This window comes from Apium graveolens, chromosome 10 (assembly GCF_009905375.1).
Source record: "Apium graveolens cultivar Ventura chromosome 10, ASM990537v1, whole genome shotgun sequence".
Lineage (NCBI taxonomy): Eukaryota > Viridiplantae > Streptophyta > Magnoliopsida > Apiales > Apiaceae > Apium > Apium graveolens.
In genome coordinates, this window is record NC_133656.1 from 7228491 (window position 1) to 7249928 (window position 21438).

Below are 21438 nucleotides of genomic sequence, written 5' to 3' on the forward strand. Positions count from 1 at the left end.
TGAGTTTCATAATTTTTAAAGAATTCTAGAATTAAATATGGATTTTACAAATAAAAGCATTCAAAAAATTATTTAAAGATAAATAATTAATAAAATATTGATTTCTCAATTTTATAAAATCCTAAAAATAAATATTGTAATTATAAAATCATAAAGACAATTTTAGAAACATCCCCAATATTTATGCAAATAAATTTGCAATAAATCCACTTTTCAAAGTGAAAACAATTCAATACGATCCCATAATTAATCGCGCGGACAACCCAGTACACTATAAATCACATATGGATAATAATCAAATAACACATAGCGGTCAAAACCAACACACATATTTTATTTATTTAATAATTTCCATAATTGCACAATTAAATAATTCAAAAAAAAATACAGGAGTCGTTATATTATTCCTTAGTACCTTCTCTCTTTTCTCTAGAATCTCTATCGGACTCTCTACATATGACAAATCTGCCTGAAGCTCTATTGCCTCATATTCTATTACATGCCTGGAGTCTGGATTATATTTGTTAAGCATCGTTATGTGAAAAATATTGTGAAGGTGCTCCATGTGCGGAGGTAATGCCAATTCATAAGCTACTTTGCCAACGCGCTTTAGAATCTCAAAAGGTCCGACATATCTTGGGCTCAGCTTTCCTTTCTTTCCAAACCTCGTTAGTCCCTTCCACGGTGATACTTTCAGTAATACCAAGCTTTCTTCTTCGAATTCCATGTATTTCCTTGACTGGTCTGCATATTTCCATTGACGATCCTGTGAGGCTATTAATCTCTTCTGGATAATTTCAACCACTTCCTTTGTTTGTTGTACTAATTCCGGTCCAAGTATTTTGCGTTCTCCTACTTCGTCCCAATGCACTTGAGATCTGCATTTGCGTCCATAAAGGGCTTCATAGGGTGGCATCCCAATACTGGCATGATAACTGTTGTTATAAGCAAAATCTACCAGAGGTAAATGCTCGTCTCAACTTTCTTTGAAATCAATAGCACAAACACGTAACATGTCCTCAATCGTCTGAATCGTTCTTTCACTTTGGCCGTCCGTCTGGGGGTGGTAAGATGTACTCATATTCAGTCTTGTTCCCAAACATTCTTGAAAACTTTTCCAAAATCTTGAATTAAATCTTGGATCTCGATCAGATACGATAGACACAGGAACTCCATGACGAACTACAATTTCCTTCAGGTACATATGGACCAACTTGTCGAGTGAAAATCTTTCATTTATAGGTAGAAAATGAGCTGACTTGGTAAGTCTATCCACTATAACCCAAATGGCATCATGATTAGCCCTTGTCTTTGGTAATCCAACTATGAAATCTATGGCAATATGTTCCCACTTCCATTCTGGTATCTCCAATGGCTGTAACAATCCACTTGGTCTCTGATGCTCTGCTTTAACTTTTTGACAAGTATAACATCTGCTAACCCATTCTGCAATTTCCCTCTTCATATCTGGCCACCAATAATTCTCCTTTAAATCCCTGTACATTTTGGTACTCCCTGGATGGATTGAATATCTTGAACTATGTGCCTCCTGTAAAATTTCATTCTTCAGCTCCGTCACCGGTGGAATCCAAATTCTATAAGAAACCTAAGAATACCTTGATCATCCTTCTCCGTGCATAATTCCTCACCTACCAAACGATTTATATCTTGATCCATTATATTTTCCTGACATTTCTTTATCTTTTCTAACAACTCCGGTTGGAAAATCATGTTATACACTTTCGCTTCCTCAGGCTTGCAAACTCTAATCTCCAATTCCAGTTTCTAAAATTCCTTATATGTCTCTTTAGGTACTGATAACACATTTAACTTTTCCTTCCGACTTAACGCGTCTGCTACAACGTTTGCTTTACCGGGATGATAATTAATCGAGCAGTCGTAATCCTTGATCAATTCTAACCATCTCCTTTGCCTCATATTAAGCTCCTTCTGTGTGAATATGTACTTTAAGCTTTTGTGATCAGTGAAAATCTCGCACTTTTCTCCATACAAATAATATCTCCAAATTTTCAAAGCAAAAACTATGGCTGCTAGCTCTAAATCATGAGTAGGATATTTCTGTTCGTGTGGTTTCAATTGCCTTGACGCATACGCAATCACCTTATCGTGCTGCATTAGAACACATCCTAGTCCTTTCTGAGAAGCATCGCTATAAATTACAAAATTCCCTTGATCATCTGGAAGTGACAAAACAGGTGTTGTGATTAATCGTTGCTTCAATTTCTGAAAACTTTCTTCGCACTTGTCATTCCATATAAACTTTTCATTCTTCCATGTAATCTTTGTCAATGGTATTGCAATCCTTGAAAATTTTTGAACGAATCGACGATAATATCCTGCTAATCCCAAGAAACTTCTTACCTCGGTGGGTATTCTCGGTCTTTCCCAGTTAGTAATTGCCTCTATCTTTGTTGGGTCCACTTTGATCCCTTCATTACTGACTATGTGTCCTAAGAACTGAACTTCCTGTAGCCAAAACTCACACTTCGAGAATTTAGAATATAACTTCTTTTTTCCTTAAAATCTCTAAAGCTGTTCTCAGATGTTCCGCATGATCCCCTTCCGCCTTTAAATAAATCAAAATATCGTCTATAAACACAATAACGAACATGTCCGAGTATTCCTTGAAAATTCTGTTCATCAAGTCCATAAACGCTGCCGAGGCATTGGTCAATCCAAAAGACATCACTAAAAATTCGTAATGTCCATAACTTCTTCTAAAAGCTGTCTTCGGTATATCTTCTGGCTTAATCTTCAGTTGATGATATCCCGATCTTAAATCAATCTTGGAGAAGTACTTGGCTCCCTTCAGTTGATCAAACAAATCATCAATTCTGGTAACGGATACTTGTTCTTGATTGTAAGCTTGTTGAGTTCCCTATAGTCAATGCACAGTCTCATGCTTCCATCTTTCTTCTTGACAAATAATACCGGGGCTCCCCACGGGGACACACTGGGTCTATTTACTCCTTTTTCTAAAAGCTCTTGCAATTGCTTCACTAGCTCTTTCATCTCAACGGGCGCCATTCTATACGGGGCCTTGGATACCAGTTCTGTTCCAGGTGCTAAGTTGATTGCAAACTCAATTTCTCTATCTGGAGGAAGTCCTGGTAACTCGTCGGGAAACACGTCTGGAAATTCATTCACTACTGGAATATCTTCAAGTTTTGCTGGCTCCTGAATCCTATCAATCACATATGCCATGAAATGCTCGTATCCTTGTCGTTGTAACTTCATGGCTTGAATCATGGTTAAGAACTTCTTTACTTGTTTCTGGCCCTTGAACGTTACTATTCTTTCGTCTGGCGTTTTCAGCATTACCTTCTTATTTCAACAATCTATATGGGCATCGTGCTTAGATAACCAATCCATTCCTAAGATAACGTCAAATTCTCCTAACTTAAATGGTATCAAATCTACACAAAACTTACTACCAGAAATCTCAATCTCACAATTCCCATAAACTTGATTAATAGATACTCGTTCTTGATTTTCCAATTCCACAGTCATTATTTCATTTAAATACTCAACTGGACAATTTAACTTACTAACAAAATCTTGTGAAACAAATGATCGAGTTGCTCCCGAATCTATTAACACTTTGGCACATAAAGAATTCACATTAAGCGTACCTACCACGACATCCATATCCTCGATAGCATCCTTCATAGACATGTCAAAAACTCTAACCCTTGGATTCTCATTTACTACTGGGGTAGATCCCATAATCCTCAATGCATTACTGACTGGGGCTGGTGTCTTGCAATCCCTGGCTATATGTCCTCATTTCCCACATTTAAAGCACGTAAATCCAATGTCTGGAACCTTCACTGCTGGATTCCGGATAGGATGATCCTTATTTGCTGGCTCTCTTGCTGGCTAATTTCAGCACTCCCTTGAATAGTGCCCTTTCTGATTGCACTTGAAACAAACTACATTCAACTTATTACAAACTCCCCCATGCTTCTTCCCACATACATGACAATCTGGAAAAGTTAATCTCAACTGATTTGGCTGATTCGCATTAACTGGACGGTTGCCCTGGTTTCCGTCGCTTGTATTTTGTCTCCTGAAATTAAAATTCCTCCCTGGCTGAAACTTGCCCTTCTTAAAATTTGGAAACTTCCCTGTTTGTGACTGACCTTCATTCCCTTCAAATTTCCTTTTCTTGCTTTCTTTCTCCTTCTGTGACATCTCACTCTCTGTCTCTACGATCATAGCCTTCTATACAACTCCTGCGTAAGTATCCAATTTAAAAATGGCTACCTTCCCTCTGATCCATGGTTTCAAATCTTGCTGGAGTCTTTTAGCCTTCTTCCTGTCAGTATCCACATACGACGACACATACCTTGACAATTCCTCAAACTTACTCTCATAATCTGTCACCGACATGTTTCCTTGCTTTAGTTCTAAAAACTTCAACTCCATCTGATCCTGGACAAACTGAAGAAAAAACTTTTCTAAAAACAATTCCTTAAACCTTTCCCAGGTAATAACATCTGTACCTTCCAATGTCTTAACCATCTCCCACCAATAGGTGGCCTCATTCTTCAAATAGTAACTTGCAAACTCAACCTTCTGTTCGTCCTTTAATTTTACTAAGGCAAATGCCTTCTCTATCCCCTTTAACCAAACATTTGCTTCAATCGGTTCTAAGGAACCCTTGAATTCTGGTGGGTTTATTGCCTAAAAATTTTTGAAAGTTACCTGGGGATTGGTCTGTCTTTGTTGTTGTTGTGCCAGGTGAACTGTTTGTTGGGCCAACATTTGAAGAATCTGGGCTATTGCTGGGTCTATAGGTCCTGGGTTTGCATTCTGGTTTGTATCATCTTGGTTGTTATTATTGTTGTTGGTTTCTTCATTCTGGGTGTTGGTGTGAGTATTTCTTCTGGGAGGCATATTCTGTAAAGAATCAAACAACTTATTTAGCTTTTAAATCAAATTCTTTGCATAAAAGAAAAGTTTTGTAAAACAAAAATATATCTTTTTGAAAACAGTTATAACTAAGTAAATTGCATGTTTCTTTACAGAATACAAACAGTTATGAAAAACAGGGTACATGGTATCACAGGGGTATAACTGGTGCAATAAATAAGGTAAAGTAAAACAGGTGCAGTAAAATGAATGACAATACTGGAAAGGAAAGGTGCTGATATATATAGATCAAAAGTTTTGGGTAGTACAAGCGTAAAGACACTTCGAAAGTAAAAGCAAAAGGGGTACAACAACCTACTCACTAGTCAGCATAGCTAGTCTATAAATACAACTCAAAAGTCTATTGATACACACTACACACTACTGTACATACTACATAAACATCACAACACTGCTCATCATTTCTATCTCTGGATCTCTGACTCAACTCCAAGGAAACTCTGGTCCTGCCAGCCTCTCAAAGTCCTCCATCACCTCAGTAGCCCAGCCCATCAGTGCATCAGGGCCTCTGCCAGGTAGTTTAGCTCCATGTAGCCTAGCCTCAAGAACCCTCTATGTCACATGAATCTCCTCTCGAAGCTCCCTCACACCACGATCAACATTAGTAGTCCTAATGATATGCTGTAGCTCTCTAATCTGGGCCAACAAGGAATCACGCTCCAATAGAAGAGCCTCATACCGGTAGTAAGGAACTAGGGGCAATGTAGACTGGAATGGGGCACTCACAACTGAATGCCCAGTGGAATCTGAATCAGCGGGTGGGGGTCCTCTGATAGGTGCCTCATGTCTGGAGGTGGAATAGCCCGCAATGGTACGGGCTGCAACACAGGTGGAGGTAGTATAGCCAACACTGGTGGAACAACAGGATGTGGATCCAAAGACGATCATCCAACTGAAGGCTCTGAGTAATCAGCTGATACGCGAATAACAGAGTCGTCCATCGCTGCTATCTGAAATTATATCACAATATAAGAATCTCGAACCATGACGCGAATCATACTAATACCTGTTATACCGAAGCACTCAACCTCTCGACGTTCTATCTTTCTATTCCTTACTTCTAATCCTAACCCTCTACCCATTCCAGTCAACCTAGGCTTGTATCAGTGACTTATAACATGTAGCTCTGATACGAAACCTGTGGCGCCCTCCAAACCCGGGTCAGAAGTTTGGGGTCCACACACATACCTTATTTATAACCTGCTTATAACAATAATAAAGATAATAATAATATGCAGTGACCCTACTTACCAACTACCACGGACCGTAACAGGTAAAAATATGCACACAAGCCAAACACATCTACTTATATTACAAACCGTTCAAATCCCAACTATCCAACTCAGAACTGAGTATTAAACATTATTACAAACTTTTACAAACCTAAAATTATCCCAAAAGAAGCCTACTAGCTCAACTTGATCAACCTGAACACCTAGCTCTCGCGCTGGACTGAGGATCCTCGGTACCAACCGGTTCCTTTTTAACTGTAAAGGACATAAACAACATCGCACAAATGAGCGAACTAGCTCAGCAAATCACAATGACAACACTGAGAATAATGATCATCAGGTAAATATGGTTATGATATCAAGTGAACAATGGATTATGATTTAGAATTGGATATTATATTTTCACTTTAAAAACCAAGGTTAGGCTGCTGATCAGTCACGCACTAACCCCGAGCAAAGCACACAGCACTGCTCTAACTACTGGATCCAAGGCACACATTGGCCTAACTTGACCATTATATGGTCTGACCACGAATCTGGTCCACAATTTTATAAAAATAATCCAATTCTAACATAATAACAGAATAAACAATAATAAACAATAAACAGAATGATTAAAAACATGGGACGTTCAATAATGAAAATGGTTTCAATCTGTATAAAGATCAATATGGCATTTCCAAAGCTTGGCTGTTAGGTAATGAAAGAATTGGATAAAAATGAATCAATGTTTAAGGGTTTCAAGGATTTGGTCTTTCAAAGCATAAGATACAATGGTTTGAATGTGTAAGCAATTTGGTTCAGTGTTTAATATTTAGTTTGTATGTATTTGTGGAGTAGTACCGTATATTTGAGGTTCGTATTTGGGTACACAATAATCAATAGTCTGGAAAGAATCAGGTTTACGGTTCATCAATGACTGGAATCAAGGTTTAGGGTTCAGTGCTTCAAAGCACTTTCAATATAAAACAGGAATATCAATCACTACAATATCTCGAGAAAATTCAGAACACTTGCCTGGTACTAGCTTACTACACTGCACTTGCTCTCAATCACCACTGTCTTACTCCTTGACTATCTGTTTCCCTTTCCTACGCCTTGCCTCTTCTGCTCACATATCATAAGCATCTATCAATATTTAACTCATATGATTCTATTCGACACATACTTCTATCTACCCTTCGTTTCACCCAAATCCGATTAACGAATTGAAAGTTATGCAAGAAACAAGTAAACATCGAATATACAGACCGACAGTCAACCAACAAGTCACATATAACACATAGCACGTCACATAATCAATAATATATCATTTATAAATAATTCTCGAGTCATAAACAAGCTTTCTGGTATTTAAAATGATTTTTAAAACATTTTTCAGAATTAAAACGGGTCATTGGATCAATTTCGAAGTAGTAAATAGGGTTCGGTTGGCCAATTCTGGCTTCAAAACAATTTCATAATATTTATCGAGCCTTGAAAACAATTAAAAATAATATTTTAAAGCTCGAAACTATTTTTTGAAATTTTTAAATCATTTTGAAATAATTAAATCTAATTAAATAATTAATTAAAATCAATTAATAATTAATTAACAATTAATCAATTAATATTCGAATTAATTGACTAATTAATCAATTAAAATTTAACTGAAATTAATTAACTAATTAATTCAGATTTATTTTTGAATTAAAATAATTTTTGGAATTAAAATAATAATTTTTGGAATTTTCAGAAATTAAAATTGAATTTTTATAATAAAAATAAATAGGAAATATGATTTTTAAATATTTTTAAAACAGGAATCCAAAATTTGCAAGTTCTGGAAAACTTAGGGACCTAACTGTTTCTTCCCCAATAATTCAGGTACTAAACTGCAATTTTACAGGGGGGTCGCCGGAAAATGCCCTGTCTCGCTGGAGAAGACGATCCAGGGATGCTCAGGCCACCACCACCTCCAGATCACATCTACAATTCATCAAGAACATAACTATGCCATCAGATCGACCTAACAATCCTTGAATTGGCCGGAATTTGGCCGAAAAGTTTGCCGGTTTCCGGCGAATTCGACGTAAACTTCAAATGACAACTCCCTTCTCAACAGACCTCGTCGATTTGTGAAACTGGTACGAATAGATTGCAAATTTCACAGAGAATACAACCTACTATACCACAACATCTATCCATCCCGAAATAAGAAACCCCCAAATTCAATTAAGAACATTCATACGGGTTATAAACCCTAATTTCAAAATTCGAAAATCAAACTCAATTTTGAACATGTTATTGAACTCCAAATCAGACGTATGACTTATGAAAATCATCAGGAAAACAAGCTCTACAACATGCAAGCATCAAATCATACAAACAATCATCCGGACAAAAAATCATATTTTTAATAAATTAAATTCAAAAATAAATAATTTTTCAGAAAATAAACCATGATTTCTGCAGTGATTTGTAACACAGAATCTGATAGAACACCTCAAGACCTTTGGATTGAGTACTCGAGCTTTTCAAAAGGACTCCGGTAACACCTCCGATTGTTGGTTTGATTCTCAGAAAGGTTTATGAATATATGAATTTTCTCTGGAAATTTATATAATTACTGATTGCAAATGATTTTTGATACGAAATAAAATACGGTAAAGGCTATTTATAATTACGGAAAATTAGTATCCCATTGGATCATTCCGGATATAAAATGGTACGTTTATTTGTAAAAACTGATCCAAACGGTATCGGTTTCGGGACAATTATCCAAACCAGTACAATTTGTACTACGGTCTTGGTCTCATCGCCTGGTTACACGTACTACGAGGTGATAATTGGGATAGTTTAATAAAAAGCTCCCGTTTATCGAAAATACGAGTTTTATTGATTTACCGAAACGAATATTGTATCGAAAATGTTACGCCGGGACCCGCGCAGGACAAACCGTACACCGGATCGAAAAGGTCGAAACATGGAATATGCTCGGAATATTACAATTAGGTTAGGAAGGAGTTTTCGGAATAGTTTCGGGTTCCAAAAACGTAACAACGGATGACGTCGGTTGGTTCCCATTTTTATAAAATAGATTTTAAATACTCGGAAAAAGATTTTATAAATTTCATATGATCCTTATAATTTCATAAATCAACATAAAAATAATTAGGAAGATATGACAATTATCTATATTTTATTTTGGACATATAAAAATTAAAATACTCAATTAATAATATTTTTAAACATCGAAACACATTTAACACTTAACAATTAATTCACAGAATAGATACTGAACACATATATTAATTATTTATTAGCAAAAATAATTACACAATATATTCCGGATATTACAATGACAGCCTTCCAAGATCAGTCATGTCAAATTCTCTACTCATTTCCTCCTTGAATTTGACAATGAGTGAAATAATAGTGCCAGTAATTATTATGTCATCAACATAGACTCCAACAATCAAGGAACCAGTGCCATGCTTGCGAGTGTATACAGCGTGTTCATAAGGACATTTGACAAAACCCAATGTTATTAAGTATTGGTTCAGTCAAGAGTACCATGCTCTAGGTGCTTGACGTAAGCCATATAATGCCTTCAATAGTTTATAAACCTTGTGTTCTTGCCCCTCTTTCACATATCCTTTTGGTTGTGACACATAGACTTCTTCGAGTAGAATACCATTTAAAAACGCAGACTTAACATCAAGGTGATGCACCTCCCATGGATTCTTAGCTGCCAAAGCCAGGAGCAACCGAACCATTTCCAGCCTTGTTACGGGGGCAAAGACTTCATCATAATCGATACCACATTTCTGCACATAACCCTTAGCTACCAAACGGGCTTTATGCTTGATTATGTCACCATTTGTGTCCTTCTTCAGTTTGAAGACCCATTTTAAATCAATAGCTTTATGACCCTTTGGGAGATCAGTGAGTTGCCATGTATTATTTTTTTCAATTGTAGCAATTTCTGTATTCATTGCCGCTCTCCAGGCTTCATCTTTAACAGCTTGTTCGAAATTGACAGGTTCATTAATACAGGATAATAATAATTCATCCTCGAGCTCCAATATTTCAGTTGTATTGTAAATATCAGAGAGACGTCTGAAATGTCGTGGCTCACTGTCAGTGCCACTAGACATACTAGTGGTTGTTGTGGTGTCAACACTCGATGGAGAATCAGTCTGAGTAGCTGGTGTCATAGGAGATGCTGGTGTCATAGGAGATGCTGCACTGTCAACCTCAAAATTTTCTGGCATGTCTGGTGTGGCTGGTGTGTCTGGTGTGTAAACATCAAAACTGAAATGCCTTGCTATCTGAGTAATTTGTTCATCTGACTTACTCCAGGACCATCCTTTTGCCTTGTTAAATGTGACATCTCTGCTTATATATATCCGCCCTGAATCTGGGTCATACAACCGGTAAGCCTTGGTCCCCGGTTCACGACCAAAATGAACCAGAGGTTTGCTTCGATCATCAAGTTTTCTTGTAAACACCGCTGGAATTTTCATGTAAGAGAGACAACCAAAAACTCTCAGAGATTCGAAAGATGGTTTATCCCCAAACCAGGCCTGATATGGAGTGATATTTGAGAGTGCTCGTTTAGGGAGTTTGTTCAAAAGGTAGACGGCATGTCTAACAGCTTCGCCCCAGAACTGTACAGGCACCTCTCTCTCTTTCAACATACTTCGAGCCATAGCTACAACGGTACGATTTATGTGCTCTACGACACCGTTTTGCTGTGGTGTGTAGGGCGCAGTATAATGCCTTAAGATGCCTGCATCTTCACAAAAAGACTCAAAAGCTTTATTGCAAAATTCCCCTCCCCGATCGGTACGAAACACCTGGATTTTTTTCTTTGTTGCATTTTCAACTAAAACTTTAAATTTCTTAAAGCAAGTCAGTGCCTCATTTTTAGACTTAAGCATATATGTCCACATCATACGAGAATAGTCATCAACTAGTAACAAAAAATACTGATTACCAGCTGGAGTAGAAGGTGAAATCGGTCCACAAAGGTCTCCATTTATCAATTTTAATGCATGTTTAGCAGTAAAGTTTGAGTGAGTAGGAAAAGGCTTACACGATTGCTTGGACACGAGACATCCGCTGCAGAGTTCCCATGATTGACTGATCGAAGGAAGCCCACGCACCATCTGATTGTTTGACATCAATTGCATCGCTCTGAAATTCACATGTCCAAGGCGTAAGTGCCACAACCGTGTATTTTCTTCTCCTCTAGACAGTAAACACGTTTCCTTAGTGTCTTCAATATGAATTCTGTAGAGACGATTTGCAGAGCGTCTTACGTGCATAAGGAGCCTTCCACAACCATCATAAACCCATAAGCTATCCCCGTTCAGTACCACTCGATTTCCTTCTTTAGAGAGTTGCCCTAGACTTATGATATTGCTTTGTAGAGTTGGTATATAATATACTCCATGTAATATTCTGGTTTCACCATTCTTACAGGCCATCCTGATTGAAACTTTTCCTTCAATCTTGACGAGAGAGCCATCCCCAAACTTCACCTGTCCTTTCATTGTTTTATCCAAACTCTCAATTTTTTCACGTCGCCCAGTCATGTGATTGCTCGCCCCGTTGTCCAAGTACCAAGTATTTTCCTCTGTCACATTTTTGGTTGAGTCTGCACCTTCAGACAAAAGTATCACATCATCTGTACTCTCCTCATACACGGTCATCAAGAGTGCAGGTTCATCCTCAAGTGTCTGTGTCAAATTGACTTCACCCCGTTGCAATCTGTCATTCTTCTGTTTTCTACATTCAGCTGTGAAATGTCCATAACCTCCACAATTAAAACATTTTACTCTACTCCTGTCAATTCTGCCACGGCTGCCTTGATTATCTCTTTCTCGATAATCATTTCCAGACTGTTGACCACCTCGACTGGACCTCTTTAACCATTCTTCGCGGGTAAGCTAGAGTTTTCCTCCACTGTTATTCTCACGTTTTATCCATTCCTCCTCAGTCAACAAGAGTTGTTGTCCTTCTTTGCTATCCACTTGACCAGATATCCGTTCCTCATGTGCCTTTAGAGAACCGATCACCTCTTCAACTGACATTGTTTCAAAATTTCCAAATTGTTCGATAGCTGAAGCAACTTGCAAAAATTTCGTTGGAACCGCCCTTAGCAATTTTTTGACAACATACTCTTCTCCAATTGTCTCTCCAAGTGCCCTGATATTCGCCACCAGGCCATTTAATTTCATGCAGAAATCATCTAGTTGCTCAGAATCTTTCATGTTTAAAGATTCAAAATCAGACTTAAGTGTTTGGGCCTTAGCTTTCTTAACCTTCTCAGCACCCAACGAGACTGTTTTAATCGCCTCCCATGCTTCTTTTGCAGTTTTCCGTTCTGCAAGTGTCAACAGCAAATCTTCTGAGATACCTTGATAAATCATGGCCAAAGCTCATTTATCCATCTCGTTCTCCACATTGGCCTTTGGATCTTTGGGTTCTACTGCTTCCCACACATTATGTGCCTGCATGAAGACTCTCATTTTCATCGCCCAGGCAGTATAATTAGTCTTCGTCAACATAGGATAAGTCAGACCTAACTGCCCTTCTTTACTTTTAATCACCTCTGCCATTTGTTACTGAAAAGAAAAAAAAATAGCTCTGATACCAGATGATAGAACAAAGCTTGTACTCTGAGAAAATATGCAGATAATATTTTGAATGAAATAGTACAACTGGGATTAATTTGAAATTGAAGATTACACGACTTATTAAAAACAACAGCTAACAGCTAAAGATCCTACAAAACAGGAGATTAACTTGCTCACGATTTCTACTAAAACGCAACTACATTGACCCACTACTACTATTACAACGTTCAGGTTGATTTATTCAAAACCAAAAGAAACAGACAGAAACATGTTTAGATAATATGTCCAACAAGAACGAGGTAATATACATGTCTATGCTGCTTTTTGTCGTTATAAATTTTTACCTAGTATTCAAATTTTTTTCATGTTCCATGTCAGTTATATTTATATGATTGAATTTTTAGCAGAATAGTAGTTAGGACAAAATATTGGAAATCATGTTGAAAAATCTGGCCTAGTAGCGCCTACCATCAAAACAAAAAAGAAATGCAAGGTAAAAGCATAATTAAGTGTTTAATGTGACCCCATGTGCAATCTTTAGCTTACTGGTTGGCGTAGTTCAGATTTAGAATGATTGATATTAAACTACCCAGACTAATGTTGAAATCTTCAATGAAGTGGTGTACAAGAAATGTATCTTTTAATCCATATAGTTCATGATCATGATTTCTCTCCGTCCCTTTTGGATGTCTCTTTTGAAAAATTACTCATACTAAGAAATTCTTAGTCAAATAATGTGTGTCCATGTCTACTAGGGGTGAGCAAACAAAAATCGAAAAACCGAAACCGGACCGAAAAATCGAAAAATCGTACCGAAAAAAATCGAAACAGATAAAAACCGATAAAAACCGTAACCGAACCTAACTGATAGAACAGTTTGGTAACTGTTATAGTTTTAACATTAAAACCGAACCGAAAAACCGAACCATTTTATATAATTTAATATTTTTTATTTATCATTATATGCTAATAATATAATTATAATAATATAATATAATTATATAATATACTTTACTTATCATACAAGACCTAGTTGTAGTAATAAACCGAAGGCTCTTTCTTATGTGATGGTAGTTGTCTGTATGGATTAGACTGTCTAGTTAACTCTGATAGACTGATACAGAAGTTAAGTAGTAATTACTGGCTTAGGTTTTTAATCATGCATCCGAAAGACTACTTAATAAATATAATAATAAAAAGAGCGTGATTATGAATTTTAAATCCATCTTTTTTATCTTATAATTTTGAATCTTATTATTATAAAATGTGTACAATATTTTTTAAATTTGTATAAAACCGAGAAAAAACGAAACCGACAAACGGTTAACTGAACCGAAAAAAACCGTTCTGAACGGTTCGGTTATGGTTAATAGGTAAAAACCGAACCGAACCGACATATACGATTAGGTAACGGTTTTCGGCAAAAACCGAACCGAACCGATCCGTGCACACCCCTAATTTCTACCTTTTGTAATTGCATACGATAAAGTTCAACTGTTATTGGAAATGTTAGTATGAGGATAATCTTTGCAAAAATCTATTAAATATTAACTTGAAACAACCAAAAAGGAATGGAAGAATTATGTTAAGCTTTAATTTTGGTATGCCAATATAAGATGCACCGAAGCTTTAAAATCTATTTCAAAAAATTGCGGTTGTTTCTCTTTTGAGGCATTTTGGATGCCCGTGCTGGTGGGTAATTGTCTTCTTGGTATAAAAGGCTTGTTTGTTAATTGTATTGTTAGGCATTTCATTATTAATATTCTTTCTTTAATGTAGTTGGGAACTTGCTTCAGCACTTAAAGAAGCAAAGGCAAGATTTGACGCTGCTGATGTGAAGCTGATTGTCATTGGTGTAGGGGGTCCTGACAAAGCTCGAATTCTTGCTGAAAGGGTAATTAATAATTGTTTCTATCATCAACTCCTTGAGGAGAGTCGGTTCCTCTAAATTTATCATGTACGACCCATTTGTGATTTACCATGATTGTCTATAAACCGTATCTTGACTAGATATTAACTGTGACAATATGATACAAGATATATATGCCTCTTCTTTCTTCTGTCTTATTAATAATCTTTAATTTCTTGCTAAACCTGTAGTTACCATTTCCAATGGATTGTCTTTATGCTGATCCAGGGCGCAAGGTAAGAGTCATTGGGTGCATCAACAATCTCGGTTTGCCCTTATGCTGTCAGGAATTCTTAAAATTAATTCTAACTTCAGGCATATAATGTGATGGATCTGTATCATGGTTTCGGAAGGACTTTTTTCAACCCATCCAGCGTAAAATCCAAGCCAAATATTTTGGTATAACTTATGGTTTTGGCCAAAAATTCTTGTCTGACCATTAAGTGTTGTTTAGGCCAGAGTACTTTCAAGATCTGAATCACTGAAAGAAGCCATAAGAAAACTATAGCATTAAAGCTACCCCGAATGACAGAAGTGCGGTTTTCCAATAGATTTGATATATATATATATATATATATATATATATATATATTGAATTTCATGGTACAATCTATATATTCGATATTCTAACTGATAAGACAAATGGGACCGTCTCTATTGTAAATGGGACGGACCCTTTACGAATGAGACAGACAATGAGACCGTCTCAATTAACTGCAGAATATAAATTGCTGAAATGTAAATGTAGTAATAAGTAAAATGAATAATGCAGAACACCAGAATTTTCACTTGGTTCGACCTTTAATCCTATTATATGGCCTACAACCAAGTCCCCATGTCAACTAACATAGAGAATGTATTATATCAACTTCACTAAAAGAACTTACAATCTATTCCTTGATTACAAAAGATAGCCCCGAAAGAAACCTTTCCCTAGCACACCTGCTATATCCTAGCCCACTGACTACCTTGGCTACACTTCAGAAATCAAGACCTCGCCACAACCCGGCACAAGTTGATATAAATAAACGTTACAGAGAATGAATATAAGAATTACAACTCAATCTATGATCTTGCTAGACTGGATATTCAATAGAAGAGTGAAGAACAAGAGTGATGTTTCAGATGAAGAATAGAGCATGTAAGCATTAGTTTCAATCTGAATATGCGAGTTATATTTATAGGCACAAGTTCTAACAGATTTGATTTTCAAACAACATATAGATAGATAAGGTTAAAATAGTTTTGTTTGAAAATAATTTGAATAAGTCTTTGAAAAAGTATTTTGTTAGTTTGTTTTGAAAAATATAAACTTAGTAAAGATAAGTCTTGAATAGTTTAAACAAAGTTTATCAGATGGAGTTTGTTTGAGATAAGGTAGAATGAATTATCCATTCAAACTTGATTTACATAAACCCTAACAAACCTAATCTTGAGTTCCTGGAAAGTCTGATACTGCAATGCTAAGTTCTCGATTAATAAAGCTGTTTTCATTCTGTTGCTGGAAAATAGATCATCATAAACCCGTGCTTCAACATTCTCCCCCTTTTATGATGATGACAAAGAGAACATAAAAGCCCCCCTATCAAAAACACTTAAAGCCCTATAAAAGAGAGTTAGTAGCAACATAATATATTTTACAGTTTATGATATAAGTCAATAGATGTATGAATGAGACAATGATATATGAATGAAACAGATGAAACAATAATAGATGAATGAGACACTAAGTATAAAAGAGACAGTCTCAAAAAATTATAACAAAGTATAGATTGGATAACAGATTATCATAATAAAGAAACCCACCCATTAAATCAGGGTTCCAGGTTTGCAGTCATAAATTAAGAACCATCAAAACATCAATCCATCATCCAAACACAAACGAAACCATAGTCTCAAAACATAAAACCATAGTAAACAGAAACAGATAGTCTCATTTAAAATAAATAAATTATCCCCCTTCTTCACATCAAAGGGATCTTCAATCAGAGTCAGATACGTTCACCGGGACTTTGCTTTCTTGTCCATCTTAGCATCCTTCTTGGATGGGAAGACAGGTTCTTGACCATATTCTGAAAATAATTTATCAAAATCATCTTGGTCAGGAGCTTTACCATCACGTTCCTGCATCCACTGAAAAATCTTCGACTTATACTCCTCACAAGTCATACCAAAAATAGAAGGAGGAGGAACTGCAGGGAGAGGCAGAGGTGTCGTGATTTCTTCCAAAGTGAAATCGTCGATCCAATCTTTCTTCCGATGCCAATACATTTTTGCCTTGTCTTGCATGGCAGAAAGCTGTTGAGATAGAAACTTTGTTTCGAAACCCAGCTAGAAGAACAACTTAACAAACTCCTTCTCTTATGCCTTAACAGTCGAACACATCCCTTTTTGGAGCCTCCCAAACTCAAAGTCAATAGTACTGGCAACCCTTTTATCATGAGCATACAGAACATATAATTTTGCATTTATGGTATCAAGAGAAGTATAAACATTCTTGTTAAACATCTCATATGATGCATGCATCATACTTACTTGGGATGTTAAGGAAGCAAGGGACTCAATGGAAGCAAAATGCTTATTTGTATAGGCTAATGCTGTAGAGTTTTCATTAAGCTTAGCCAATAAGGAATTTAACAATGAATTTGTATTTTGATCAAAAGGGTCTGAGGCATAGTTGGGTGATTTTGGAAAACCACCAAATCCCCCGATGATAATCATCAAACATAAGTTCATTGGACTTAGAAAAAATAAGACCATTTTGAGTTAAAACTGATAAATAAAAAACAACCAAGATTCTATCAGACAGGACACTGGGGTTCTGTTAGGGCGAAAACACGCGCTAATATTCACGCAAGTATACGCGTTCGCAAGTAATATAGAATACTTTCTAGTTCGTTCCCTCAGAGACTCAGACTAATTTATTGTCTAATTAAACTCACTCACCAATGTATGATTACTTCTCAATGTTAAGATAATAACACTTAAAATTGTTGATCAAATATTAACTATAATTAACTACTTAATTAACCACTTAACTAACACTTCAAATTATCAATAATAAAACACTCATGAGATCACAACTTCATTATTACTTCCTTCTATAGCCATTGTTATTACCTTTAGCATGTGACAGTGATGATATTAATCGAATAACACAAAACTGATAAAAGCCAACTTTCATTGTACTAATACCATTCTACCAAACATCCACAAGTAAGATAGAAGTTGAATAGTCATCAATTATGTTGAGTTCCTATATGTCTACAGAAATTGACAACACAACGATTTAAGCACAAGTTATTTCTTTTGATTACATAGGGCAAATAAAACTGTTAGAGTTACCCACTAATCATGCTCAACGTACATGAACCTATGCTAGCATGGCAAGTTCTAAATCTCAAGATCCACCGTCGCTTCACAAGAGATTAACACCCTATCTTATATGTTCGCGACGCACATAAGACGAATACGCACAACCAATACTAGATATCATGCAATCATCACACACTAAAGTATTAAACAATTAACTAAAGAATTCCATAATAAATCCGTTGTAACCCCATGATCACGATTAGCCCATAATAGAACTTATCGCCATCATAGGTTCATATGAAATCATGACAAACAACACAAGAAAATAATAACTACACTAATTATATTAAAACCGAGTACGTCACAAGAGTAAATAAGTCAAAGCAAGAAAACTAGCATCCAACGTTACAACGAAACAAGAATCACAAGAATATATGCTTCCTCTTCGTTGCGGTGTGCTAAATCGGTCTTCTTCCTTATCTCCTTTGCTTCTTGCGTAAAACACAATCTAAAACATAATCTCCTTAATACTCTCTGTGAAAACGTCTCAAATCTGCCTATATAATAGTCCCATAAAACTCAGATTACATAGAAGTTGAAAGCCAAACAGAAGTAGAATTCTAAAATAATTTGTATTTTTTCCCGACCCTGCGCGGCCGCTCAGCATATCTGCGCGGGCGCGCAGGCGCCTGCGCGGCCACTCAGCATTGCTGCGCGGGCGCGCAGGACCCTACTGGAAAAATTCCAAGCTTGCTCCGTTTCTTCGCCGTAATCTGCCCATTCCTTTCCTCTCGCAATGGTGAACACATGCCAAGGCTTATTCTTGATGATTCCTCCCCCGAAATGCAACTAATACCCTGAAATGCATAAACACTAGAAAAACGCATCAAATACACAAAATACTTGATTTCAAGACACCAATTTAAGCCATTTTAAGACATTCTAAGTTGTATAAAATGCCACTTATCACACCCCCAAACTTAAATCGATGCTTGTCCTCAAGCGTCACAGACTCAAAAACAAATAAAAATATGCATGAATGCAATCTATATGAAAATGCAATGATCCCCCTTACTACAATTAACCAACCAAATTGTCACATCTCAACGAATGCAGTTAGACAACTAAAGATCAATAAACTCATGCAAACGGACATACAGCCAGAAACGTGGCGTGTGCAAATGCTTAACAGATATGCTTCGGAACTAGACCAATTACTATGACTAGACTATCTTCAAGGCAATCCTACGATTATACAAAGAATAAAAAATTCTAGGCACAAAGTGATATACAACACTACAAGAACTCTGGAGCTTACTACGGAATCGTGCTTTTTATTTACAACTCAAATGCTTATTTGACCGTGCAATGAGTGAGGTCCACAAAAGACTTATACAATGGTATCCATGTAACGAGCGTTAGGTTAGCGGATCCCAGACTCTAAAAGCCTTAGGTCACTAGGCACAAAGTCCCCTAAGAACTTAATAACTCGAATACCAAAGAGCCCACTCTTGATCAATTATGCAATTTTTTTTTTTATATAACTTCTGAGCAAGTGCGTTTCGCTCCATCTTGCTCAACCCTAGACTACTCGCAACATATGCGAGCCGGCTACTAGCCATTTGACGCCTAGCCACAACTAGCAACAACTTCCATACTTTTTTCTCCAAAAATTTTTCTTTTTCATGTTTTTATCACTAAGAACCTATAATCGAATTCTAAGCATAATAAATAGATTGACCTTGAAAACAACCAAATCATAACAACAATCTAGCCCTTACGCCTTCTTTAAGACTTAGTGGACTTACAATTGTTTCTAGCATGCATATCAACCTACACAACTTAATATCACTTTAATGCTATCACTACACTCGCATCAATATCACAATTCAGTCGATAAATCATTGCAAAAGGTATCATAGTAAATGCATGAGCTACATGACATTCATAAAAAAAACTATATGGCATAAATTATGCAACTATATAAACTAAACTATCATGAATATGCAACTAAATGACACACACACAATATTCCTTAACTACCACCCCCAAACTAAAAATCTTCACTGTCCTCAGTGAAAGTAGTAGAAAGGAACACATGGTATACCTACTCGGAGTCATCATCATCATCACCCTCAGCGGGTGGAGTATCAGGCGGTGGGTATGCAGAGTCCTCACCAAAAACTGGCCACTGGATATCAGCTCCAAGGCCTCGAAAAGCAGTCCCTAACGCAAGGGTGAGCTCCTGAGCAAACCTGCTCTGCGTCTCATACATGGCATCCATCCGCCGTGCAAGCCTCCTGTAACACCCCCAGATCCGGGGTCGGGGATTCGGGTTGTCACGAGTTCCATTTCCCTTATTAACACCCAATCTTAATAATTTCTCAACTACTCTGTACTGTGACCCCACAATAAACACACACACCACACGTTATAGTCTCAGAGATGAACATCCAAAAATAATCACAAGTCGTTTTATTCCACAATTATATGTCAATACACCTTAAAAAGGTTCTAAATAAATTTACATTTCATTGCCATTATTACAATTCATAAATATACATAAATCTGGTACATCAAAAGTTGAAGCCTAGTCTATTGGTAGTTCCCTACCTCAGCTACAGTGACTTCAATGCCTATAGGAAGCTGCGAAACGCTTCCTATCCGATCGCGAATTGGGAGCTTGGTCCTGTTCATCTTATCTATCTGATGTTGTGTGATGAAAGAAGAAAGCAAGGGTGAGCAGCAAGCCCACCAAAATAATATGTATAATGATTAATAGTATATGAGTCTACTCATAATACTCATGAAAATCTTGGTCAAAAGAAATGAACCAAGTTTGATATCTTAATGCGATGAAGTCGCAAAATATTCAGTATATATACATATATACTTTTCAAAATATTGGAAGTCCTCTTCCATGCATAATATACACAAAGTCCCAATGTATAACCGTATAAAAAAATATCGTTGCAAGGTGATCTCATATATCTAACCTTGTCTCAACGTTTTTCTGAAAATCTTTGTCATTCATAAGACAATTATTAATTAGATATAAGTTTAAAAGATGAGGTTACCAAATACCCCAATATACTTATATCTTTCCCAATACTACTTGAACTACCACCGTTCAAGTTATAATCAGTTTCAAAAGTTCATCACATAGATGAGATTACAAGACAAGATTTGAATAGATTCAATCTTTGAAATATTATTGAATGAAATAAAGTTACGAGATACTTTATTTAGTCCCGATATATATATATATCCACATATATATATCTCTTAAACATTTCCTGGAACCTCTGTTATGTAAAGTATGAACAGAGTTTGAAACATCCAATGAATTTTGGAAAGGAAAAGAATTTTGGCATAAACCCGATATCTCGCTGATCAGGCA

General features: G+C 36.5%; 1 long non-coding RNA gene across 1 annotated transcript; it reads left to right on the plus strand.

Moving 5' to 3' along the window:
- The first annotated feature begins 14377 nt into the window (after nt 1-14377).
- Nucleotides 14378-15263, plus strand: LOC141688914 (uncharacterized). The gene is made up of 3 exons (XR_012562186.1): nt 14378-14506; nt 14594-14708; nt 14915-15263. It is a non-coding gene; the product is annotated as an uncharacterized LOC141688914 (long non-coding RNA).
- Nucleotides 15264-21438: the final 6175 nt, after the last annotated feature.